Consider the following 26898-nt stretch of genomic DNA (forward strand, 5'->3'; position numbering starts at 1 on the left):
CCTCTATATAAACCGCCAACCGCCGATGGAACTCTCCAGAGAGAAGGAACGGGCGGCGCTTGCAGGTCCAGGGTAAGGTGTGAAAACGACAGATCAAAGCTGACGTTGGTCAAAGGCACTGTAGTGTCCGTTATCTATGCACACAAAAAAAGCTGGAGTAACCCAGGCGTGTCAGATAGCATCCCTGGAGAAAATGACCCGTTCTCACTTGAGCAAACAACTCACTCTGCCTATGGTCTGTGTAGGAAGATTGTTCCTGATGTGTTTAAGAGGGAATTGCAGATGCTGGAGAATCGAAGGTTACACAAAAAAGCTGGAGAAACTCAGCGGGTGCAGCAGCATCTATGGAGCGAAGGAAATAGGCAACGTTTCGGGCCGAAACTCTTCTTCAGACGGATTCTTTGTTCCTGATGTTGGGGAAGCAGAACAAGGGGCCACACACAGTTTAAGGATAAGGGGGAAATATTTTAGGACTGAGATGAGGAAAACATTTATCACACAGAGAGTGGTGAATCTGTGGAATTCTCTGCCACAAGGTAGTTGAGGCCACACAGTTCATTGGCTATATTTAAGAGGGAGTTAGATGTGGCTAAAGGGATCAGGGGGTATGGAGAGAAGGCAGGTACAGGATACTGAGTTGGATGATCAGCCATGATCATATTGAATGGCGGTGCAGGGCCGAATGGCCTACTTCTGCACCTATTTTCTATGTGTAGGAAGGAACTGCAGATGCTGGTTTACACTGAGGGTAGACACTAAATGCTGGAGGAACTCAGTCCCTGGAGATGATGGTTCCAAGGAACTTAAATGATTCCACAGATGTGACTGTGGTGTTGTTGATGGTAAGTGGGGGGGGTGCTCTCCTAAAATCTACAATCAATTCCATCGTCTTAAGAGCATTGAGCTCCAGGTTGTTGCGATGGCACCAGGACGGCAGCTGTGTCACTTTGCCAGCTAAAATCCACAAACAAAATCCTTGCATAGGTCCCCTGGGGGTCTTGGTGCTGGAGGATGAAGTGCAGGCCTGGGTTGACTGGGTCATCCACTGATCTATTGGGCCAGTACAAGTCTTTCAAGGTTCTTTATGATTACACCGGTCAGTGCAATAGCCCTGTAGTCTTTAAGACCAGTAAGCCTTAGCTTTTTGGGTACGGGAACAATAGTGGAGACTTTGAAGCAGGCAGGGACAGTGCAGCTTTGCAGGGATCGATTGAAAATGTCTGTGTAGACTGGTGCCAGTTGTTTGGCACAGAGCTTGAGGGTAGAGGGGGAAACACTGTCAGGTCCTGGAGATTTCTGGCTTTTCTGTCTTCCGAATAGCTATATCCTCAATTGCTATTGTTGGTGATGGAGAAGTGGCCTGACTGATGTTGGGCAGCAAGGAGGGGGTGGGTCGTGAACAAGGGCCCAGTCTTGCAGGCTGGAGTCAGGCGGTAAGTGGGTGTGAAGTGGTGATTAGGGAGGAGTGGTTGGGGATGAGTCCAGTCTTTGCAGACTGGAGTCGGGCTATGAGTAGGTGTTGTCATGGTTACTGAAACTCGGAGTTGGATAAGATGACACGGACATGGAGAATTCTTCGAAAAGTCGAAAAGCCTTTATTTGCAAACAACGGCTGGAAGACAACCGCCTGACTGCTCATCTACTGCCGCGGCCAGCTCCTTTTTATTACAGGTTTTCAGTCATATCTCTTCTACCTTATCTTGCATGCACGTACTCCTCTTGTACCCATCCATCTTCTATACTGGCACTCTCTGCCCTGCCACCATTAACTTGCATTGTTGGTTCAGTCTTATCTCAATTCATATACCTCTTCCCATATATCTTCTTATTTCGCTACCCTTGGACCAATTCTTGCTATTGAGAGTGCAGCGTAGGTTTACAAGGTTAATTCCCAGGATGGCGGGACTGTCGTATGCTGAGAGAATGGAGCGGCTGGGCTTGTACACTCTGGAGTTTAGCAGGATGAGAAGGGATCTCATTGAAACATATTGGACACACGCTAGAGGTAGGAAACGTGTTCCTGATGTTGGGGGAGTCCAGAACCAGGGGCCACGGTTTAAGAATAAGGAGTAAGCCGTTTAGAACGGAGACAAGGAAACACTTTTTCTCACAGAGAGTGGCGAGTCTGTGGAATTATCTGCCTCAGAGGGCGTTGGAGGCAGGTTATCTAGATGTTTTCAAAAGAGAGCTAGATAGGGCTCGTAAAAAATAGCAGAGCCGGGGGATATGGGGAGAAGGCAGGAACGGGGTACTGATTGGGGATGATCAGCCATGATCACATTGAATGGCGGTGCTGGCTCGAAGGGCCGAATGGCCTACTCCTGCACCTATTGTCTATTATCTTATTTACTGTCTTGGTCTGTTCCAAAGATACTAGAGGAGCTCCTCTAGTATCTTTGGTCTAACTCATCTATCACCTTTTATTTCGCCACCCTTATCTCCCAGCTGTCACTCCAACGCATCTATCACCCTCTATTTCGCTACCCTTATCTCCCAGCTACAACTCGTGACAACCACATGGTTACATACCAGTTTATAGATTGAATTACTAAGAATACAAAGATACAAATGAATTACTAAGAATACAAAGATACAAAAGTAGAAATAAGTAACTTGTTTACTGAATAAATGATTTAATTAAATGACTAATAATACCATGAGTGTGCTGCTAAAGGACTAAAGGGCCTGTCCCACCAGCATGCGATTGCATGCGTCTAGCGTGACCAAACGTGGTGGCTTGAGGCATACGGCCTCGAGGGACCGGCCCACTTCCAACCGCGGAGCCGTCTGGAGCTGGTCCCGACATCATACTCGCCAATCAGCTGGGCAGGAGGCGGGCCGACTGAATTTGGATGTCAGGCGCTTGCGTCATCACGCAACGGCACGCCGGGCGGTGATGTCATTGCGCAACGCCACGCGCTAGGTGTACAGCGTCGAGCCGCTGCATACGCCCATCGAGGTGCTGCGTACGGCCTCAATGCGGCTGCGGGCCGACAGGCCGTTGCCGAGCGGGAGTTCGGGACAATGTCAGTTTTTCGGAGCCCGCGCGATGTCGGGACCAGTCCCGCACAACTCCATACAGCTCCGGGGATCAAAGTGGGACAGGCCCCGCGAGGCCGTACGGCTCTAGTGACCACGTTAGGTCGAGCTAGCCACATGCTGGTGGGACAGGCCCTTAACAATCACTTGAGTATTAAGTAAAATAGCTGACGTCTGCTGCTATGTGTACTTCCATAGTGTGAAGTGGTGATTGGGGAGGAGTGGATGGAGAATGGTCCAGTCTTTGCAGACTGGAATCAGGCTGTAAGTAGGTGTAAAGTGGTGATTGAGGAAGAGTAGGTGGGGGAGGGAGGGAAGAGGTACTGGGGTAATGTTTCTGTCTATTGAACCTGCAGAACTCGTTCAGGTCGTTGGTCAGCTGACAATTGTCCAAGGAGTGTTTTTTCTTCTTGTAGCTGGTAATTTCTTGCAAGCCCTTCCACACTGAAGAGCAAAGATCTTATAGCGAAGCAAGATGGGTTACTCTCACGCAAACGTGTAGTACGCTCATGGGCGGATTCATGGGTGATTATATGACTCATTTTAGCAACCAGCCTCCGCCATCTTGCTTCCGGCCAAAGATTGGATCCGCAGCGGGGAGAGGGAGTGTGGGGTCCGGGGCAGCAAGGAGAGGGAGTTTGGGGTCCGGGGCAGTGAGAAGAGGGAGTGTGGGGGTCTGGGGCAGTGAGGAGAGGGAGTGTGGGGTCCGGGGCAGCGAGGAGAGGGAGTGTGGGGTCCGGGGCAGCGAGGAGAGGGAGTGCGAGGCCAGGGGCAGTGAGGAGAGGGAGTGTGAGGTCCGGGGGAGAGGGAGTCTGGGGCAGTGGGAGAGGGAGTGTGTGGTCCAGGGGAGAAGGAGTGTGGGGTCCGGAGCAGCAGCGGGAGAGGGAGTGTGGGGTCCGGGGCAGCTGGAGAGGGGCATAGGAGGGGGGGAGACATTGTAGTGAGGGGGCAGGCAAGGGAGTGCCGGGGGGGGGGGGGGGATGATAAGGCCTAGTGTGTGTGAAGTTGCGGGGAGGTTTACAATGTTTGTTATTTACAATGTTTCTCATTTAATGTCTAGTCTGAAATAAAGTACATTATTGTGTGTGTTATATGATTATATACATTTATATTATTTTCATGTATGTGTGTTTATAAACATTTTATTCTTTAACAAGAATTAACAGAATTATGAACTAACAGAATTATGAATCTAACCCTATATCACACACAAAAAGTTCCCCCGCAATGTCAATTACCCCGGGAGTCGGGTCGGTTCCGGTTACTACAAAATCAACTCAAACACTGCTTGTGAACCATTTAAAAAGAAATGATTTAAAAAAACATTAAAAACGACAATTATCAGAGTCAAATTTTATTCTTGACAAGAAGTATGAACTGATAGATTTATGAATCTAACCCACACAAACTGTTGCCCCGCAACATTGATTACACTGCGAGTCGGGTCAGGTCAGGTAGGCTCAGATTACTAAAATGGGCGGGGAAAAATGCCCAGGATCCCCTCCATAGCATACTACACGTCAGCCCATTGCATTTAGCAGGAGTAGCCTATCTTGCTCCGCTATAAGATCTTTGCTGAAGAGGAGTCATTAGCTGAGACCTTGCTCCTCAACTTCTCACAGTACCTTTCCTTGGCAGCTCTGATTCCTCTTCTCAGCTTGTACTTGGCCTGCTTGTAGAGGTCTGCAGCCCCGCTCCTGTAGGCCTCATCTTGTCTGGCGGAGTTGTCTGAGTTCTGCTGTAAACCAAGGCATGTCGTTGTTGAACCTGATCCGGGTCCTAGTGGGAATGCAATTGTCCTCACAAAAGCTGACATATGATGTCACGGTGTCCGTATATCATCAAGGCTTGTGGTTGATGAATATAATATAGATAAATATCATCAGCCATGATTTAATGGCGTAGTAGACTTGATGGGCCGAATGGCCTAATTCTAACCATATCCCTTAAGACCTTGTATCTCACTACATCACTATCTATATTCCTCGTTTCCCATTCCCCTCCTGACTCTGTCTGAAGAAGGGTATTAAGATTGAAGCTGGTTTCATGATTGCTGCCTCACCCGCTGAGTTTCTCCAGCATTTTTGTCTACCTTCATGATTGCTGGCTCTGTTTCATGTATTTAATACCTTAACACAGTCATTGAAGACCACATTGACAGAAAGTACAAGTTGCATCTCATTGTCCTATCAGGCAATTAAATCCCACTTGAAATATCACTATAGTCAGTGTAGAAAATATTTAAAAAAAATCAATGTAATAAAACTAAAGTAATGCTTAACTAAATCTGACTGTATGAAGAAGGGTCCCAATCCAGAATGTCACCTATTCATGTTCTGCAGAGATGCTGTCTGACCTACGGAGTTACACCTGCACTTGGTGTTCTGTTGTGTAAATCAGCATCTGCAGTTCCTTGTTTCTACGTAACTAAATATAATTGTTGCTTTGAAGCAGGATTCGGTGAACTCGCAGCAATTGTACATAATACATGTTTTACATGTTTCTCTTTCACAACACATCTATCTTTGGTTTAAACCAGCATCTGCAGTTCCTTCCTCCACAAGTTGGAGTGGACCTTGTCCCCTGCTATGTAGCTTTTCATATTATGTTCTCAATGTGCTTATGTCCTTGCAGATAGTGTGTGACCTTTCAGATTCAGATAACAATTACTGACTTGTAATAATGTGCTATTGTACCTGTCTGGTTATATGCCAAACTTTGGTTTAAAATGGTTATCTCATGAAGGTGACCGCTGTATGTATTGATAGCTGCACCAAATAAAAATGCAGAAGCCAGCACTTCAAACTTACAATCTTGTTGAAAAGATTCAAAGAACTGTGGTGGTTGATGGTTGATTTTAGACTTTGGGCATTTTTTTTAATCTGTTCACTAACTTGTTTGCGAAGCAGAACACAGCCAAAATGTAGGTAAACATCAAAACAATTTTTTCTCTAAACATTCTTGGGAATCCCATTCAAATATTAACATACTTCTGGGGAACATTGAGTTTATTTGAATTATATCAGCTATGTACCAAAACCACTATTGAGTCTATGATTAGGATGAAGCAATAAGGGTACATAAAGAACATAATTACAGAAGAACCATGTCAACTTTCTTAACCGTCTATTGGGAATCTAATGAGTAGGAAGGAATTGCAGAAGCTGGTTTACACTAAAGATATCACACAATGGTGGAGTAACTCAGCGGGACAGGCAGCGTCTCTGGAGAGAAGGAATGGGTCACATTTCTGGCCGAGACCCTTCCTCTGCCTGGTCAGGAGAAATTTAACAGCTTCTAATTCCTAGTTAATATCTTGGATGATGGGCCCAGTACACAGATGCAATCATGAAGAAGGCATGTAAGCTCCTCTACATAGAAGTTTAAGGAGATTCGGTACCATGGGAGGAGGAGGGGAGGTGGGGGGGGAGGGGGAAACTTACCCTGCCGGAGATGCGATTGTTTTCCGGATCGCATCTCCGGTCGCTCTGTGGCCTAACATCTTGGAGCTAGCGCCCTCCTCGGACTGATTTTGAGCCCCACTGCAGGGTGTGGACTTACTGATCCCTTGTCTGGGATCACTGCGGACTTTACATCGCGAGATCGCAGCTTTGGGAGAGACCGAGTCGGGAGCTCCAACGACGCAGAGGTTAGATGCCCCGACCCGGGGTCCGATCACCTGACTCCCCCCTCCCCCCCCCCCCCCAATACAGGAGCTGACCGCCCCGACGCGGAGGGCCCAAACACCACCGGGTACGGGAGTCAAGATCACCCCGTCAGCGGAGGGCTCTTCCAACAGAGTGAGGAATGTGGAGGACTCACTGTGGTGGATGTTTATGTTAAAATGTATTTTTGTGTGTTCCATTGCTTTTTATTTGTATGACTGACTTGGCAAATGAAATTCCTCGTATGTTGCAAAACATACTTGGCTAATAAAGTATTATTGTAATTGAATACAAGTACTTTCCACATTCAACATTTTAAGATGCATGTAGGGGAAGCACATATTTGAACAATAGGCTTACTTTTCCCATTTGAAGATACAAAGTGTTGAAGTAACTCAGCGGATCATGCCGTATCTCTGGAGAACATACTGTAGGTGATGTTTTTATTGGGCACTTTTATTGTTATAAAGACTAGTTGCAACATCTCACAGTACTTTGCCAATTGTGTTTCAAACAATACTTCCAACCCAATGGCTTTTACAAGTATAAAGAAACCAGGCAACCCAGACTGACAGTATTTTTGCTGAACAATGGGGTGGATAAAAAGCTATTAGGCAAATGTAAATGACATGGGGACATCACACAACTTCAAAGATCTAACTTGTATCACATCAGCTCTTGGTTCATTATGTCTAGCTTGTGCTTTCCCCTCAATGATAACAGGATGTACGTGTATGTAGGGATGTAGCACAATGGTTTAATAAAGGATGCAAATTTAAGAGAAATAAAGTGCACCGGCTGAGTAAAATGCAAAGCGTTAAGTTCACAAGGACCGCTCCGAGTTCTCATAGCATCCGTCAATTCAAGAGAGTTTATTGTCATGTGTCCCAGATAGGACAATGAAATTCTTGCTTGCTGCAGCACAGAGCATTGTAAGCATAAATACAGAAACAGTTCAGTGTCTATATAGCATAGACCATATATATACACATAAATAAACAGATAAAGTGCAATAGGCTGTTATAGTTCAGTTTGTTTGATGGCGAGTTTAATAGCCTGATGGCTGTGGGGAAGAAGCTGTTCCTCAACCTGGATGTACCAGATTTCAGGCTCCTGTACCTTCTACCCGATGGCAGCGGAGAGATGAGTGTGTGGCCAGGATGGTGTGGGTCCTTGATGATGTTGGCAGCCTTTTTAAGGCAGCGACTGCGATAGATCCCTTCGATGGTGGGGAGGTCAGAGCCGATGATGGACAGTGATCACAACTTTCTGTATTCTATTCCGCTCCTGGACGCTTAAGTTGCTGAACCAAGCCACGATGCAACCTAACAGCATGCTCTCTACTGTGCACCTGTAGAAGTTTGAGAGAGTCCTCTTTGACATACCGACTCTCCGTAATCTTCTCAGGAAGTAGAGGCGCTGATGTGCTGTTAGGTAATGAGTTCCAAGATTTAAAGCCTGAGATGAAGGGCTGATATTTTTCCAGTTTAGGATGGTGTGTGATCTGGAGGTGAATCCTGCAAATCTTTTCTGAACCCTTTCAAGCTTGACAGCATCTATCCTATAACATGGTGCCCAGAATGGAGCACAATACTCTAAATGCAGTTTCACCGTTGTCTTATACAACTGGAACATGACCTCCCAACTTCTATACTCAATATTCTGACTGATGAAGGCCAAAAGATGCCGACATAGAAATGGAACTTCATACCTGGTATGAATTTTCTATTCTGGATTGTCAAGAGCAGAAAGATTATCCTTGTATTTGTGCTACTGCTTTGGAACATTGCATAATGCTACCCAAAATTGTTGATGGGGATAGAAGCCAAAATTCCATCCAAATTAAAATGAAAAGATATGGGTACTGATTATGTTCGGCTCCAATTAGATTGTAACAAGGACATAAGTTACAGAAAGACAAATATTTAGGCTACCAAAACATGGAACATAAATAATTCCTCATCAAGATGTTTATATAACTTGGATGCAAAACTTTGCGTTGATATGGCAAATTACCAAGGAACAAGGAAGGACATTGTGTGAAAAGAGTTGCAGCAGACATTGATACTCGCAAAGCATATGATTAGTCTTTGGAAACAATGGACTGTTGAAAAGCAACTGAATCTTGAGGATGATTAGAAAAAGGTGTGGAAGAAGAAAGCAGAATTAACATCTGAGGTTGTTCGGCCATTTTGTAAACTAGATGAATGAATGTAATTGCTCAGCTGTAAAAGACTGAAGAAGATAGAAGATATTTAGGTTATCGGGCATGGCAGAGGCAGGACTAAATTAATTGACAGAGGTGCTACTATTGGCAGAAGTATATGTGAGCAAAAAAACAAAACCAGGTAAGATTAACTCACAATCACTCGCATGTTAAAGTTTAATCAAAATCTGTTTTTCAGTTACAACTAATAGGAAATTGGATATTTACAAGATTAACATATTCTGATTAAAATGGCGGAGTTATATCACATATCACCTGGGTTGGATATTATTTCCACAAATAAATTAGCTTTGCTGCATTTGTTGTTTTTGTGCAGATGGCATTGCCTTTGAACAAAAGGTATCAGCACTTCATTAGCAAATTACTTTCTTCATCTAAATCACACATAGAAAAAAAGTCCAGAAGCAAAGTTGGAAGCTGTAAATACACATCATGCCACTTAAGAGCTGACTATTTGGAAATATTCAGGAGATATAGAATTGTGTGGTCAGGATATATTTAATAAAATAAGAACCAATCCTCTAAATGGCAAAACAACTTGTACACAAGTTTGTAGGAAGGAACTGCAGATGCTGGTTTACATTGAAGATTGACACAAAATGCTGGAGTAACTCAGCAGGACAGGCAGCATCTCTGGATAGAAGGAATGGGTGACGTTTTGGGTCGAGACCTGCAGAGTTTAATTGGCAAGGATACTTTAAACCATATTGAATCCAGTCATCAGGTGAGGAACATTCTAATCAGTTTGATGACAATAAATGAATCCATGTGCATGTTAACTAACCCTCATTGAAACCTGCACAGTGAGATCAGCTGGAGACATCTCATATGTCAATATATATTGTAAAACACAAATCCTTGCTCTTCAATGTAGAGTTTGTCTGGTCATTTAATATTCTGCTGTTCCTGTAACCAGAGAACTATCCATCAACATGGCAACAAAATAATCATACTTTGGGTGTCAATGAAGATGTTAATAATAAATGTGACAAATCCGACATTGAATTCTCTAGCCCTCTACTAGTTAAAAATTTTTTTTATTCATTTTTGGGAGGATGGATAATAATACAGTAAAATGTGTGTAATTTATAATAACATAATTTCCCTCAATATTTCTATTGTTACTTTTACTTGCTCACATGAACCTGTTTCTCGGTGCTGGGACATTTTTGAAAAAAATCCGTCAATTTTAAAGGATCAAATTACAATAATTGTCAGGCATTTATTCTCTAATTATATGATGATTGAGATCTGTGAGGTCGTACAACAATTTGTTTTGTTTTGACGGGTTTATCCCCAAACCAACATCGCTAAAATAATTGCATCTTAAAGGAGATTACTTTGCAGAAGTCAGCTGCTATGTTTCCTGCAGTCATTTTATCATTTGGCTTTGATTTCAATCCGTATGTTCATGTCTGTGTTTTGTAGATGATAACATTTGGTTTATTTGACAGTCAGATATGCTGTGGAAAAGATCAGACTGTTCTTCGAGATATGTTCCTTGTTTTTAATTTAACAGCTGCAGTTGCAAACAGTGTTTGATTAAAGCTTCTGTTGGTTGTGAGTGGAAGGACCAGAACTGTCAAGGTTGTACGAGTCTGAAGAAGGATCCTGTCCATTTCCTCCACAGATGTTGCCTGACCTGCGGAGTTCTTTCAGCCCTTTAGTTTTGCTCATTGTTTCTACATCTTTACCTCCTTGTGTGAGGTCTTTGTTTTCTGTGATATTATTGTTCCATTGTGCCTTCTTGATGATCTTGGCATGCATTCAATGCTGTAGGGGGTTACGTTTGACTGGTCTGTGGGATATGTAAGCTTCTGTTCCGCTATCAAGGGCAGTGTTGTTCACCTGCAGAGAATCATTGACTTCCATGCTCGGTAAACGATGTATATGGCCAAGCTTAGCAGCCGGTCCACCTTCAAGGTGTCATGGCTGTCTGTCCAAAATATGAGCACAATCTGTAGCGGGATATGTCAAAGCTAAAGGAACCATTTGGACTATTGAGAATAAATTCACAAGAAGTAATTTATTGTGCAGCTATCCTGATGCGAGTTCACCAGAAGACTAATGGAGTCAGAATTCTATTATGCAGAACATTGAGGCACCACTGCAACTCTTACTTGTAAGCAACTATACATGGAATGGTACAGCGATGCAGGAGGTAGTGCCTCAGCTCCAACAACCCAGGCTCGATCTATACCTTTGTGAGCACTGTTCCACTTCCCTCCCACATTCCAAAACATTGTTCACTCCTAGTCCATCCTCTGTCTGCTAACAGAAACTGCTAGTTTCTACTAGTTGAAATTATTTCTGTGTGCTGGTTTGCAACCACATTGACAAGGCCTAGAGGATGACGTGATCCAACCAAGTCAATGTGGGCCTTAACACAATCTTGATAAGGTTACTGTGGACCCCATGGTTCCCATTTATCAGTTACTGCTACACGTATGGAAGTCATAGTCAGTATTGTTTCTCTTGATAATGTCAAGATGATGAGCAAACTGTACTGGTCAGAAGTTTATCTTAATTACCAATAAGCGCTTTGTATGTAAGACAACGTCTGCTGCTGTGCTTAAAAAACCTCTGGGTCTTGATAATGAGTCAGCAATAAGCTGTTTGTACCTGAATAGTGAATATCCATCATAAAATAATTTAAATCTATGCAAAGCGTTTGGCCCAAATGGTTGACCTGGCCAAGTGCTAAAGAACTGCGAGGACCAACTGGCTGGAGTATTCACGGACATCTTCAACCTCTCACTTCTGCGGTCTGAGGTTCTCAAGGTGTATATTTTGTGTGTATCCCAGAAGGACATGATGACATGCCTCAATGACCACTAGCACTTAGATCCACCTTCATCAGATGCATCGAGGTTGGAAATGATGACGTTATTGTAACTTTGTCAGCGCCAGATACGTAGCGACTCTTGTGTACTGCCTACGTGTAGCCTGCTGTATGATTCTACAAGGTTGTATGCAAAACAAAGCATTTCACTGTACCTAGGTACATGAGACAATAATGTATCATGGAATCATTGAATCAAGTCACAAGTTGTGATGAGTCAGCATTTACGATGAGGAATTGTAACACTATATCCTGCACTTTATTTATTTTCTCTGCATTACTTCTTGTACATAGAAACATAGACATAGAAATTAGGTGCAGGAGTAGGCCATTCGGCCCTTCGAGCCTGCACCACCATTCAATATGATCATGGCTGATCATCCAACTCAGTATCCCGTACCTGCCTTCTCTCCATACCCCCTGATCCCCTTAGCCACAAGGACCACATCTAACTCCCTCTTAAATATAGCCAATGAACTGGCCTCAACTACCCTCTGTGGCAGAGAGTTCCAGAGATTCACCACTTTCCAGATTCCAGAGATTATCCCGGGTAGCAGAGATTCAAATGTAGCTTGGGATTCATGACAATAATAAACCAATGCTATTGGCAAAAACATCCTTCAACCACCACCCTTATCTTCTACAACAAAGCCATTTTGGATCTAATTAGCTCACCTTGGATCCTATGTGCTTTAACCTTCAGGATCAGCCTCGCCAAAGTCCATGGACACAATGTCTACCCCTCTGCCTACATCAATCTCCTCAAAAAACTATCCACATGTCCCCTCTCTGAACCCATCTCCCATGTCCTGTGTATGAAGGAACTGCAGATGCTGGTTTACACCAAATATAGACACAAAAAGCTGGAGTAACTCAGCGGGACAGGCAGCATCCCTGCATAGAAGCAATGGATGACGTTTCGGGTCGAGACCCTTCTTCAGACAGACCCATATTCTACTTGGAAGTATTAAATTTGAGCTTTACTCGCATCACTTGGCTCCACACATCACTTGGTTTCCCAGTGGGCCACCCATTCCCAGCTGGCTACTCTCTTCTTCATGATTTGGTTAAACCCATTGCCTCCTTGTGCACGAAGACTTTATACATAGAAAAAGGTTCAATTCTATGAATGTTTAGCTGATATATTCTCCACATTGTATTAAACAAATCAATGCCTGTTTCCTGGGCAACCATTGTTAATTCCTCAGCAATTAGAAGGCAATTTTCAGAAATGTTTTCCTGACTGCAATGTTGATTCAGGTTGTTCCTTTTATTTATGGTTTTTAATCTTGTGGCATACTCAAGAATTAAACATTAACACAGACAGGACGAGGAGAAAGATTTCACAAAATAGCCTAGCATACCACTGAGGCAGGACAGCAGATGCATTGAGGCATTTAGCAAGTAGCCTAGCTATGATTTCAAAGATCATTAAAGTTCACTCCGAGACTTGAGGACAAACCTACTCTGATATCCAGGTGGCATTGATGGACAAGCTGAGGCCCTTGGGTACGTGCGCAGGTTACAGTTTTTTTTAGGGACAATTTTACACAAGCCAGTTAACCTATAAACGTGCACATCTTCGGACTGTGGGAGGAAACCGGAGCACCCAGAGAAAACCAACGCAGTGACAGGGAAAATGTACAAAATGTACAGACAGCACCCGTAGTCAAGAGCAATCCTGGGCCTCTGGTGCTGTAAGGCAGCAACTCCACCATTGTGCCACCCCTTAATAATAATGATGATGATATTTGTATCACTGCTGACATGGTTGTCACATAATTCTGTGAATGTAAAGTTACTATCGAAAGGCAAGGAAGATGCATTTGAATCAAATAAAATTGTAGAAACCAATGAGTATAACATAAGCTCAGAGACTGGAGAAAGACAGACAATATCTATTTCAATACTGCACCATCATAATGTGATAAGAAAGAATATAATTTAATAATTCATATATCTACCTTTGCAATAAAGAGTTTAGGTTGCTGCACAACAATTGGTTTAGTGCTGGGCAGCACAGTGGCAAAGCTGGTATAGCCGCTGGGTCGAAGGGCCTGTTTCCATGTTGTATCTTTCAACCAATCAATCAAGATTTTTTTTAAATGACAGTGCATTTTGTAAAATATGAGTGCACAGAGATCACCACAAATCCCCTTCCTTCAACTCGACCAACCTATTTACAACAGGAATTGCTATATTGCCTGAGACCAGCAACAACTTCATTGGCAAAACTATACATAGGATATATTAAATTGCAGCTTTTAATCTAAAATACAGATTTTATAAATGTTTCCTTTTGTACAAAATGTACATTTTTAATGGGTATAGCGACCTCTCTCTAATTTGTTACGTAATTATTAGGGTTGTACAGGAGAAACGAGACGACCTTGGCCTCTGTAGCTATTTCTAATTAGTTCTGACCATTCTAATCCCCAGACTCTTGAAACAGATACTCTGTTTTCTAAACTGTATCATGGGAAGAGATTACTAGGCAAACAGAACAAAACATTGAAAGATGTGCCATGCGATGGAAGCACACAGAAGCTACTAAATGGCAGAGGAGCAGATTACCCCCTGTGGTTCCCAGGGCCTGATAGTTTGAGTGGTCTCGGCGTCATAGAGCTATACAGCACGGAAGCAGGACATTCCGTCCAACTCGTCCATACTGACCAGCCTGGAGAAGCATCATGAAGTTTTTGCCTAAGATAGACACTAAATGTTGGAGTAACTCAGCTGGACAGGCGGCATCTCTGGAGAGAAGGAATGGGTGATGTTTCGGGAAGAGACCCTTCTTCAGTTACTCCAGCATTTTGTGTCTATCTTCGGTCTTCGGTTTAAACCAGCATCTGCAGTTCCTTCCTACACATAAAGTATGTCCCCCTGCACTCCAGGCTACCCTTCACGTGCAGTGCCAAAGGATTTGGACCATATTGTGGACCAATGACTATATTAAGTGCTGCACCTTTATATAATACAATCAGTTGAATTTAAAACATAACTTTTAAATTTGCATATGTAACCTACAAGTGCAGTTATCATATCAGTATGATCACAATGGGGAAAAGATGGTTAGAACAAGACCAAGTCATGTATTAACTATTTGCTTTAATTGAAACACTTCATTGTGCAACAGTCCATTGTTTAACAAAACACACTGATTGAGTTAAGAGTTGTTTTTTGGATAACCACTAATTATATAAAATTTATTGTTGATATTCAGTGGACTCTTTGTGATAAGAAAAATAAGCCTGATGCTGACTCATTATTTCTAAGACAAAAATGTGGACTGCTGTCGAAATATTATTATAGGTGTAATAATATGTGTTCTTCTTCATATAAATACAGATGGATCTTGCAGAATAAAGATTGCAGAAGGAAACAACAAATGAAAACGACTACCGTGCAAGGTGATTTAAAAAAAAAGGAACGAAAAGCAAATTAATTAATCTTCAAATGAAATAATAAATCTACTGGAAAAGAGGTTTAGATAGTTTGGGGGCCTGGAATGCATTGCCAAGGGTGATCATGGATGAAGGGTCTCGACCCGAAACATCACCTTTTCCTTCGCTCCATAGGTGCTGCCTCACCCCTGGAGTTTATCCAGCATTTTTATCTACCTTCATGGAGGAAGATAAGATATGTTTAAGAGGTTTTTAGATAGGCACATGAATATGCAAGGAACGGAGGGATATAGATCATGTGCAGGCAAATGAGATCAATTTAACTTGGCATCAAGTTCAGCACAAACATTGTGGGCCGAAAGCCAGTTCTTGTGCTTTACTGTTCTATGTTCAACAGCAACAATGGAAAATGCTGGAAATACTCATCATGTCAGACCGCATCTGTGGGAAGTGAAACGGAGTCAACATTTCAGGTCTGAGACTTTTTGTCAGAACTGAGAATGATTAAAAACAAATGCTTATAAATCTGCAGAATGTGTGGGGGAGGGATGACCATGAGGAGAAACTATAAAACACGGTTATCTGGTCATTGAGAAGTTGGCGAGTGAGAACATAGATAACAAACCATGAGAGTTGTGAGCGGCAGTGTGGGAGAACAGACATAGCAGATCAGGCAGGGCTTGCCCTCCACTCCCACAGGGAGAAAAACAAGCTTCCTCCCATATCCCAAAGACATGCAGGTTTGCAGGTTAATTGGCCTCTAAATTCCCCCTAGTGTGTGGGGGGAAAGTGGGATAACATAGAACTAGTGTGAATGGCCGATCAGTGGTCGGTGGAGACTTTGTAGGCTGAACGGCTAGTTTCCATGCTGTAACTTTCAATCAATCAAACAATTCATCAAAGGTAGGCAACTGAGAAGTTTTCCAATGGAACTCTGCAACCTATGGAACTGAGTTATACATCGGCGAGACCAAGTGTAAACTGGATGATGGTTTCACTGAACACATTCCCTCAGTTTGCCTGGTCCTACCTGATCTCCCGGTTGCCAAAAACTCATTCCCCATTCCCACACTGAGTCTGAAGAAGGGTCTCGACCCGAAACGTCACCCATTGCTTCCCTCCAGAGATGTTGCCTGTCCTGCTGAGTTACTCCAGCTTTTTGTGTCTATCTTCGGTTTAAACCAGCTTCTGCAGTTCCTTCTTACCCACACTGACCTTTCTGTCCTAGGCCTCCTCCATTAACAGAGTGAGGCCAAATGCAAATTGGAGGAACAGCACCTCGTATTTCGTTTGGGCAGCTTACAACCCAGGGGTGTGAATATTGATTTTTCTAATAAACCTTGCATTCTCTCTCCATCGCTCCCCCACCCAAGTTGTACCAGTTTCAAAGTCGTCTTGTTGAGTCTCCTTGTCTGTACTCGTTCTCACCTAGGCCACAGTTAACAATGGCTTTTTTCCTTTATCATAGTTACTTTTTTGCATATCTCTCTACATCACCATCTATATTTCTCATTTCACTTTCCCCTGACTCCCACTGAAGGGTCTTGACCTGAAACGTCACCTATTCCTTTTCTCCAGAGATGCTGCCTGTTGCGCTGAGTAACTCCAGCTTTTTGTGTTTATCTTTGGTTTTAACAAGCATCTGTCGTTCCTTCCTACACAGGCCATTGGTGAACAATGCTGTAAGGAAGATCTAGCAGTGGCAAATGAGAAGGCTGTCCACTGTGCAAGAGCCTGACCGAACATTTGAAACATAGATGATGGACAGGAAAGACGATGACACAGGTGATGAGTTAAACAGCTCTCAAATCAACGTGGCATGCTGTGCACCAGAAGTTGGTGGGTGACAAAATTCCTCAGAGGAAGGGAAGTAATATTAATTGGATGAGTTTATTAGGGAAGTATAATGGTGAGCCATTCCACTTTGCACCTTGTCCAGAGCTGGCTTAAGAAATGTAAGATGCGTGTGCCATTATTGTACTGCAGTAACTGGTGAATTGCCATGAAGGCCAACGTAAAACGTCATTTATCTGTACACTGTGAATGGTTCGATTGTAATCATGTATTTCAACACTTCCCGGTCCATCACAGTCCACCGTCAAAGAGATCCACAAGAGGCGTTGCCTCTAAAAGGCAGCCAGCATCATCAGAGACCCACACCACCCTGAGACTTGGGGCTTTGTTTTGCTTTGTGCTATATTGCTTATTTTATTCATTGAACGTATCTTTTAGTTTGTTTATTATATTGTGTACTGAGTACTGTGAATACAAACTGTTATGCTGTCTCAAGTACTCTTTGCATTCTTCCATTCCAATACAAATGACAATAAAACGCTCTTGACTGTTGGAATTCTTGACAAACCACGTTGAGATGACCATCGGTTCCTCTGATGAAGACTGACAGGATGTCCATTTACTGCCATATATACAGGTACCTTCTTAACATAAACCCTTGAGGGAAATTGTTGCATTGCTATAGATCTCGGGGATCATGGTAAAATGCTGATAGATACCAATTTATTCTCCTCATTTAGCTCACTGGTAACTTCCATTTGTTTCTTTCTCAATGGTACTTTATTGTAACATGTACTTCGGCACAGTGAAATTCCTTTTTTTTTGCATATTCAGTAAACTCTTACTGTACACAAGCATTATTAAGTACAAGTATGAATAGTAAATTACACTGAGGCAGTACTCAAGAGTCGTCACATTTCCAGAACCATCTCGTATCCTTCAAATTTCTTAAGTATTCTCTGCTCGGGAAGGTGTAAAACAGTCTGATTTAAAAAATAATCTATGAAAGTTTGTTTTTCTGTGTAGCCGCTAATCCTGTACCTCTACTCCTGAAAGCTTTGCTCGGCTGTCTTCTGCAGGAGCTGGGTACCTGTTAGAATGAGCACTACTAATGTGGCAATCCGGGCAGTAACATTAACAGGCTGTGTAGCTGCATGGTGTGAGGACTACACATGAAGTTGAGATTTTGAGCATCGGTCGTCGGGAGCTATCCGAACCAGTGAACTCTGTTTATTTTCCCTGTGCCTAACCAGCGGGAGACAAACTTACTAACAATACTTCGGCAAAGGATTAAACAGATAACTTGATTAAGAGGCTAAAAAAGCAGAAACATGAAACTGTAGATGCTGGTTTACACAAAAAAGACACATAGTGCAGGTAATATCCCTGGAAAACATGGATAGATGACGTTTTGGGTCAGGACCCTTCTTCAGACATCACCTATTCATGTTCTCCCTGGATTCTGCCTGAGTTTAGAGTAACCTGTGTAACTGCGCACTGAGTTACTCAAGCACTTTGTGTCATTGGGGGAACATCTAGCAAATAGCGAGCATATCATCTTATGGTTTCAAACAGCTATGCTGCAAGGCAAACATCTTCACTGGAAAAAGACCAATTTCAATATGGCCTGGGGAAACTGGAATTAAAAATTGGCAAGCAAAATTGTATTTCAACAGCAGAAGACTTTTAACGTGGTGATGATTCAGTTACAAACTATTGCATTCTATAAAGAAGGGTAGCGAGATTAAAGCTTGAGCTCGTAAAGATAAATAGTAAAACAGAATAACGAGCAAAACCGGAGATGCTGGTAGAACTCAGTCAGCCAAGCAAGATATTTCTCCATCCAGTGCTGGTTTCACAATGGAGAAGGACACAATGTGTAGGAAGGAACTGCAGATGCTGGTTTAAACCGAGGATAGACACAAAAAGCAGGAGTAACTCAGCGGAACAGGCAGCATCTCCAGAGAGAAGGAATGGATGATGTTTCGGGTCGGGACCCTTCTTCAAACTGGTGTCTTTACAGGACACAATGTGCTGGAGTAACTCAGCGGGTCAGGTAGCATCGCTGGAGAATATGAATAGGTGACGTTTTGAGTCGGGATCCTTCTTCGGACCTGAAATGTGGCCTATCCATGTTCTCCACAGAGGTTGCCTAGCCCGCTGAGTTACTCCTGTGCTTTGTGTCCTTTTTGTAAACCAGCACCTGCAGTGCCTTATTTCTCCATTTCAAAACCGACACCTCTCCTCACTCCCCCTAGTTCTGACCAGAAACAATATCTGGTTTCTCTTTTCCGCAGGTGCTGCTTGACTGGTTGAGTTCTTCCAACATTTCAGCCTTTGTTCCAGATTCCAGGAACGGCAGTATTTTTTTTAAAGAGTAAAGAGCATATGACAGACACCAGGATTTTATTGTTAGTGAACTCATGGCTGACTGCAGAGAGACAAAGACAGAGCATTACTAAATTCTGACAAAAAGCATACTAAGAAATCTAAAAAATATTCTCTCAGTATGTGAACAGCAGTAAACAGTAAGTGGAGAGGGAACCACTGAGGTTAATGTGTTATCTAGTAGTTCTGTTACAATTCAACAGCTGCATTCCCACAGAACCTCATGTTATAAAAAATCTTGTTATAAAATCATTGTTAAATGGGGACAGTTTCAGATTCTTAATGACAATCTTTAGTGCATGGTATTCAAAAAATATTAATACCAATAAGTTAATTTTTTGTTATGGAAAGCTAAGAATATTAAAGACTGTATGTTACAGATGTATCATTCACAAGTGACAATAGAACCAATTGCTTAACAATTTCAATTACTACCGACTGTGAAACGGACAGACTATGTTCTCTAGAGACAATGGTGTGTGATTACTGCGGGAGAACATGGAAACAGTTTTCCCCCATACTGTTCTTTCCCAAGACAGCTGTTTTTTTTCTTTCTCTGTGCCAAGTTCTAAAGTAACTTTTAAATGGTTCACGAGTTCTTGCTAGCTAATCAATTTGGCCTGTGCAGTGTAAACAGTGTATGCTAATTCATTGTTCATGTTATATCCAATTTCCATTATGGAAACAATTGTTAGAGCAGGAATATGGGCTTCCAAAAGGCATTTGATAAGATGCCTCATAAGAGGCTTGTTATTAAAATCTAGTCATAGAATGAATGGGATGATAACAGCATAAGGGAAGAAGTGGAATGTTTTTTCAGAATGGTGGGAATGTATAGTGGAATTCCACTTGGGTTGATATTAGAACCACTACATTTCTTAATATATAAATATTAATTATTTGTATTTGGATTTATCAGATGCAAGTTCCAGCTATGCAAACAACACAAAATTTGGCAAAGTGTGTTTTACACAGAGAATGTTGGGGGCCTGGAATACATTGTCAGGGTGGTGGTGGAGGCAGATACATTAGTGGCATTTAAGAGCCTTTCAGAGAGCATGGTAGTGCAGGGAATAGAGCGATATGGATCATGAACAAGCAAATGAGATGAGTTTAACTTGGCATCATGTGCAGCACAAACGTTGTGGACTGCAGGGCCTGTCCTTGTTCTTTACGGTTCTATGTATAATAATGAATTCAAGCAGATCGGATCAAGAGATGCCAGCAAATAGACTTGATGGACCAAATGGCCATTTTCTGTTCTCTAACCAGTCTGCAATAGGAGGCTCTATAAGAGGATAATTGCTGACATGGAGCCAAATAGCCTGTATCTCCGAATATAGACACAAAATGCTGGAGTAACTCAGCGGGACACTCAGCATCCCTGGAGAGAAGGAATAGATGACGTCTCGACCCGAAACGTGAGTCTGAAGAAGGTTCTCGACCCGAAATGTCACCCATTCTTTCTCTCTAGAGATTTTCTCTCCAGCATTTTATGTGTATGTCTATCTTTGGTGTAAACCAAAGTTCCTTCTTACACATTTATCCTGTATCTCTGCCGTACAGACTTTGAAATGTGCGTTGAAATTTTTTGCTTGAAGGTGAGTTGTAGCACAAGCGTAGATGCAGGGGACTTTATTGGTGGTGGTGATCAACCTCTAGCAGCCACCATTGCAGTTACGTGCAATGTCAGATGAGAGCTGTCTGCCTTTACAAATCATGATCGATAGCCTGCCTGTTCCCTTCCTCTAGTTTGCTTCATTTTAATCCTGTGTCTGTCCCATCGTATTTAGTGCGGTTAAATTAACCAGCATTTCTTAGGAAGTTTGAGCAGCGAACAACAGTGTAGCTATTTAGCACAACTTTTAGGAATAAAGTTAAACTTACCACAGATTTTCAATGTTCTGCTATTTCCTGTTCAACTCAGAATCTGAGGAGGAAGCAAAGTCACAGAGTAGGAACAATTAATACCAACAATGTTTCCTTTCTTTGCATTTTGCAACATTTTTTTTTGTTAGATTCTTTTTTAACATTATTGCAATTATTGTCTGATGGGCAAGTGGCAAAGGATTGAAGAAGGGCTGTTTGATTTGCTTCTGGGATAATCCTACCCAAAATCTAAACATTAATGCGTGATTTACAGATTCAGTTGCCTTATAACTGCTGGGAAGAATCTGTCCCTGAATCTGGAGGTATTCATTTTCAAACTTCAACACCTCTCGCCTGATGGGAGAGGGGAGAAGAGAGAGTGACCGGGCTGAGACTGATCCTTGGTTATGCTGGAGATAGACACAAATAGCCAGAGTAACTCGGCGGGTCAGGCAGAATCTCTGGAGAAAAGGAATAAGTTACATGTCGGGTCAAGAACCTTCTTCAGACTGGTTACGCTGGTGGCCTTGCAAGACAGCATCAACTACCCATCTACACTACTTTCCCATTGTTTTTAGTTGTCAATACATTGGCAAGTCAACTGCCCATCTTCTACATGTTTTGGGAATTTCTACCTCCACAACCATCTCAGCCAATTTATTCCAAACTCCAACAATTCTCCAGGTGAAAAGACCTTATTCCCTCTCTGAACCTCTTACACCTAACAGTTCCAGTTATAGGCACCTCTGCTGTGGGGAAGTTTACTTGTCTCTACCCTAACTGTGCTTCTTATAATGTTGTAACCTGCTATCAGTTCCTGCTAGTGTCCGTCCTTCCAAGTTGTTTTGCATGCCATATTGCTTAGTACGGGTGTCGGGGGTTACAGGAGAATGGGGCTAGGAGGGAGAGATAGATCAGCCATGATTGAATGGCAGAGTAGACTTGAAGGGCCGAATGGCCCAATTCTGCTCCTATCACTTATGAATACAAGTTGATTACAGTGCGTTATTAAGAGCCAGGGTTGTGTAACTAAAGTTAAGGTTGTGTCTCTAATCAAATGGATTGAGAAATAGAGCAAAGTGAGAGATAACTACAAATCAAAATAGGTGAAATGTAATGTTAAATTAATCACCACAAGTTGTAAATAATGGAAAATAAATTGGGTTGATGGAAAAGATATAAATACCTCCAACAACAATTCATATATGAAGAAACGAGAGCGGCTGTGTGCTAGTGTTTCAGTGCAAGAGTTTGGCAATATTTAACTGATAGAAGAATGTAGGGTTGGGTGTTGATGCGTGCTATTTTCATGATATTTATTTTAGTTGTTTATCTTTTAATATTTTACCTTGTATGTATCGTTAGCTTTTAGAAATGTTTGAATGGTGCACTGACTGGCTGACATTTTTAAATTTTGTTGTACATGGTTCATGTTACAATGACAATAAAGAAACTATTCTATTCTATTCTATATCACATTTTAAAAGGGGAACATAGGAACTTAGAAAATAGATGCAGGAGTAGGCCATTCGGCCCTTCGAGCCAGCACCGCCATACAATATGATCATGGCTGATCATTGCTTTTGTAATAAGTTGATGTAACTATTTACAGTGTTTGCTTAGTTTAAGCATTGCAACAAGGAGGAAAACATAAGTGCTTGAGTAACTCAGCAGGTCGGGCAGCATCTGTGAAGGGAATGGATAGGCGATGCTTTGGTTTAGGACCCTTCTTTAAGACCCGAAACGTCACCAAACTGTTTCCTCCGGAGATGTTGCCTGACCCACTGAGTTCTAGAACTTCTAGACATCTAGAATTTTTTGTTTTGCCCATGATTCCAACATCGGCAGTTCTTTGTGTCTTTAGCATAAAGTATGAAGTTATGGGGAGAAGGCAGGAGAATGGAGGGAGCGGTAGATCAACCATGATTGAATGGCGGAGTAGACTTGCTGGGCCGTTTGGCCTATTTCTGCTCCTATCGCATGATCTAGAATGCCTTTCAGTGGCTGAGCAGGCAGCAGAGTGCTGAAACATGGAGTCCATCTATTGCACAGTGACTTCTGCCTCTGTGGATATGCGGGGGTTTGGGTGATTTGGACAATGGCAGGTTTCTGTGAAAACTTGAATTTACAGTTAAGTGACAATGCTTTGCAAAGGTAGTCAAAAATGCTGGAGAAACTCAGCAGGTGCAGCAGCATCTATGGAGCGAAGGAAATAGGCAACGTTTTGGGCCAAAACCCTTCTTCAGACTTTGAAAAGTGCTGCTGGAGAACCACATGACAAACCAGAGACACTAAGTCTGGGGGTTGCAGAGGTTGCAAACTCTTGAGCTCTGACCCGTTTGCTGCCATAGAGTCTGGGATTCTGCAGGTTTACCAAGGCTATTCCTGGACCTGCGATTGGTTAAGAGAGTATAATAGTTATACTGTGTTTCTACTTTGTTTCTGTGTTTGCTCAACAATACCTGTGATTGGATGCCCTTAATGGCATGTTTCCTGAAGTGTTCGACATGTTTCTACTTTGTTGCTGTGTTGTAAGATGTCACTCCATGTATCTTCTCTCTGGTATGGGTGATTGGGCCTGTAGGGGCTGCGTGCCAATATGGGTTCCACCTCTGTGTAGGGGTATAAGAGGGTGGACAATTTGTTTGGGCCTGTCGGTTGCTCTTGACTAATGTTCTGTTTGTTTGCTCGAGGCTATTGTAGACTTGTGTGAGTGGATCAATGACTGTCCCTGTGGTTTGTACAAATAAAGGAAGCCTTGGACACCAGAGTTCTGTTTATTTGCACTTTATCTGTTTATTTATTGATGTGTGTTTATATTTATACAATGGTATATGGACACGCTGATCTGTTCTGTATTCATGCCTACTATATTCTGTTGTGCTGAAGCAAAGCAAGAATTTCATTGTCCTATCTAGGACACTTGACAATAAACTCTCTTGACTTGACTTGAACTAGACTAGGGAGAGAGGTTTAGATCCGGAATCAACATCTCTGCCCTGAAGTTGTTGGAACTATTAATGCTTAAACTTTAACAAACTCGATAAAATCTAGGGCGTGATTCTTTAACGAACATTCTTCATTGATTTTTTTAATGGACATTCTTCATATCTAAATCCCTCCTATTAATCTTTTGAAATTGTGATCCTATAATGGGTTTGTGCGAGTGGTGCCACTGTGTGATTCATTTCACAGTGCGATGTTATTTTGTGTTTTGGGATGAAACCAATATTTGTTTTTAATTTTGCAACTAAATGACTTACGAGGTACACGTACACCGTTTGTTTATAATGAAAGATTTGTCTGTCATCTTAAAGAATGAGATATAAATACATCCTTCTCTTGAATCATTCGCTGAATAGATTGGCAATGGTCAAAGCAAGTTTAGACTGGAGACACAAGACAATGCAGATACCTGAATCTTGAGCAAAGTGCTGGAAGAAATTCAGTTTGATATCCATCCATATTCTCTAGAGATGCTGCCTGACTCACTGAGTTACTCCAGCACTTTGTGCCCTCATGTTTAAACCAGTAACTGCAATTGTGCAGGAAGGAACTGCAGATTCTGGTTTACACCAAAGATAGACAAAATGCTAGAGTAACTCAGCAGGACAGGCAGCATCCCCGGAGAGAAGGAATGGGTGACGTGTCTTTTTGTCAGACTGAGAGTCGGGGAGGAGGAAGACTAGAGATATGGTAAGGCGAGGTGTGAAAACAACAGATCAAAGCAGAGCAGATCAAAAAAAATGAAGAATGGTTCATTGGTACACAAAATTGCTGGAGAAACTCAGCGGGTGCAGCAGCATCTATGGAGCGAAGGAATAGGCGACGTTTCGGGCCGAAACCCTTCTTCAGACTCATTAACCCTTGTTCAGACTCATTGGTTCATTGTTAGCTGAGGGGAAGGTGACGATGAGGCATACAATCAGTAAAATATCAATAAAATGAATGCAGTTCTTTGTTTCTATTGCTGGAGGTCAGACTGCAGCTGTGGAGGGAATGGATAGATAACTTTCAGGACAGCCTAGACAGGGTTCAACATGTAAACAGAAAATGTACTAATTCTTGATTCAAGCACAGCTTTGCAAGTTGTGGAGTTATCAGAACAAAATACCAGTTACTATTTGACATGAGTTCTCCAGCTAATCAATTGATCTTACCATCAAAACAGAAAAATACAGATGATCCATGGTTATTTTTTCCAGCTGTAAACTGACTCTTAAATCGGACCGTAAAAATCCTACAGCTGTTTCAGCAGGTCATTTTCGGGCAAGACAATTAAACTAGAAAGGGTAATAGGGTGAACTGCGATGTAGCTGTTTCATGTACACCAGGATTTACTTCGATCGTTCTACTGGAGAAAAATAAAGCGATATTAATAATCCCAAATGAACTCCGAAGAGAAGGCGGCGGGAAGATAGTGACCAACATAACTTGCACCCACCTTTCCAAAGGCAGTCCAGCAAAGAAGTTAAAAGCTTCATCTTTTTTCAAAGCATGTAGTGATCCACTTCGATGCACATTACATCAGCCAGACTAGGAAACAAGAGGCTGTGGTCGGTCGCAACGTCCGAAGGAAATGACATCTCACTCCGCAGGCTAAAATAGTCAAGTTATTGTGAACACAAAGCAAGATCGAAGCCACAGCCCACAAGTCAAGAGATTTCTTCTAGCAAAGTAGCTGAAACTGGAGCAAATCAGCCCCAGAGGGAAACCAAGAAGGGTTCCTCCTTTAAATGTGCACGTTGCCTTAATTATGAGCCACGTTGGTTTGGATCGTTCAAATGCAATCAGAAGGTTATTTTCATTGCAAATATCGCTTAACTTCTGCTGCTGCGGGGCATTTTATACTTGCAACCAAATGCGAGGTGATGAAACAGCTCATGATGTCAGCGTGCCTGGGCTCCCAGCCAAGGTTTGCACAACCCTGCCTGCCCTGGTCACACCAGTCAGGGGGCAGGGAGAATAATGTATTGCAATATGAAGCAACCTCCGTCACTCGCCCGATCACCGTTTCACAGCCGCTTCAATATTGCCTTTCAAATGCAAGCGGCGGGTTTTTTTTTAATCGCAAATGAAGAAGGTTAATCAACTAGGTAGACGAAAGTGCTGGAGAAACTCAGCGGGCGCGGCAGCATCTATGGGGCGAAGGAAATAGGCAACGTTTCGGGACGAAACGTTGCCTATTTCCTTCGCTCCATAGATGCTGCCGCACCCGCTGAGTTTCTCCAGCACTTTTGTCTACCTTCGATTTCCCAGCATCTGCAGTTCCTTCTTAAACGGGTTATGCAACTACAATACAATACAATACCTTTATTTGTCATTTGAACCTCACATGAGGATCAAACGAAATGTAGTTTCGTTTGAACAAGAACAAATTGAAGAGGGATTGCGAAAAGGTTGTCCTTCCTTGCACATTGGCCCAACACCGCCCACTGCATTACACTACATTGCCCGTTGTCTGAAGAAGGGTATCGGATCGAAACGTCACCCATTCCTTCTCTCCAGAGATGCTGCCTGTCCCGCTGAGTTACTACAGCGTTCTGTGTCTATCTTCGGTCTACTAACATCTCCCACTAAAAGCTGAGAACGTCTACTGTAGAATTAGAGACAGAGTTATACAGCGCAGACAGAAACAAGCCCTTAGGTCGGCCCACTGCGTCTATGCCA

At 42.6% G+C, this 26898-nt stretch overlaps 2 long non-coding RNA genes across 2 annotated transcripts; one reads left to right on the plus strand and one right to left on the minus strand.

Annotated features, from left to right (window-relative positions):
• On the plus strand, positions 1–16962 carry LOC129713664 (uncharacterized). Its single transcript, XR_008726265.1, has 3 exons — positions 1–72; positions 15122–15183; positions 16841–16962. It is a non-coding gene; the product is annotated as an uncharacterized LOC129713664 (long non-coding RNA).
• On the minus strand, positions 15178–26265 carry LOC129713663 (uncharacterized). Its single transcript, XR_008726264.1, has 3 exons — positions 25673–26265; positions 21247–21289; positions 15178–19402 (listed from the first exon to the last, which is right to left on the minus strand). It is a non-coding gene; the product is annotated as an uncharacterized LOC129713663 (long non-coding RNA).
• Positions 26266–26898: the final 633 nt, after the last annotated feature.

This window comes from Leucoraja erinacea, chromosome 36 (genome assembly GCF_028641065.1).
Source record: "Leucoraja erinacea ecotype New England chromosome 36, Leri_hhj_1, whole genome shotgun sequence".
Lineage (NCBI taxonomy): Eukaryota > Metazoa > Chordata > Chondrichthyes > Rajiformes > Rajidae > Leucoraja > Leucoraja erinaceus.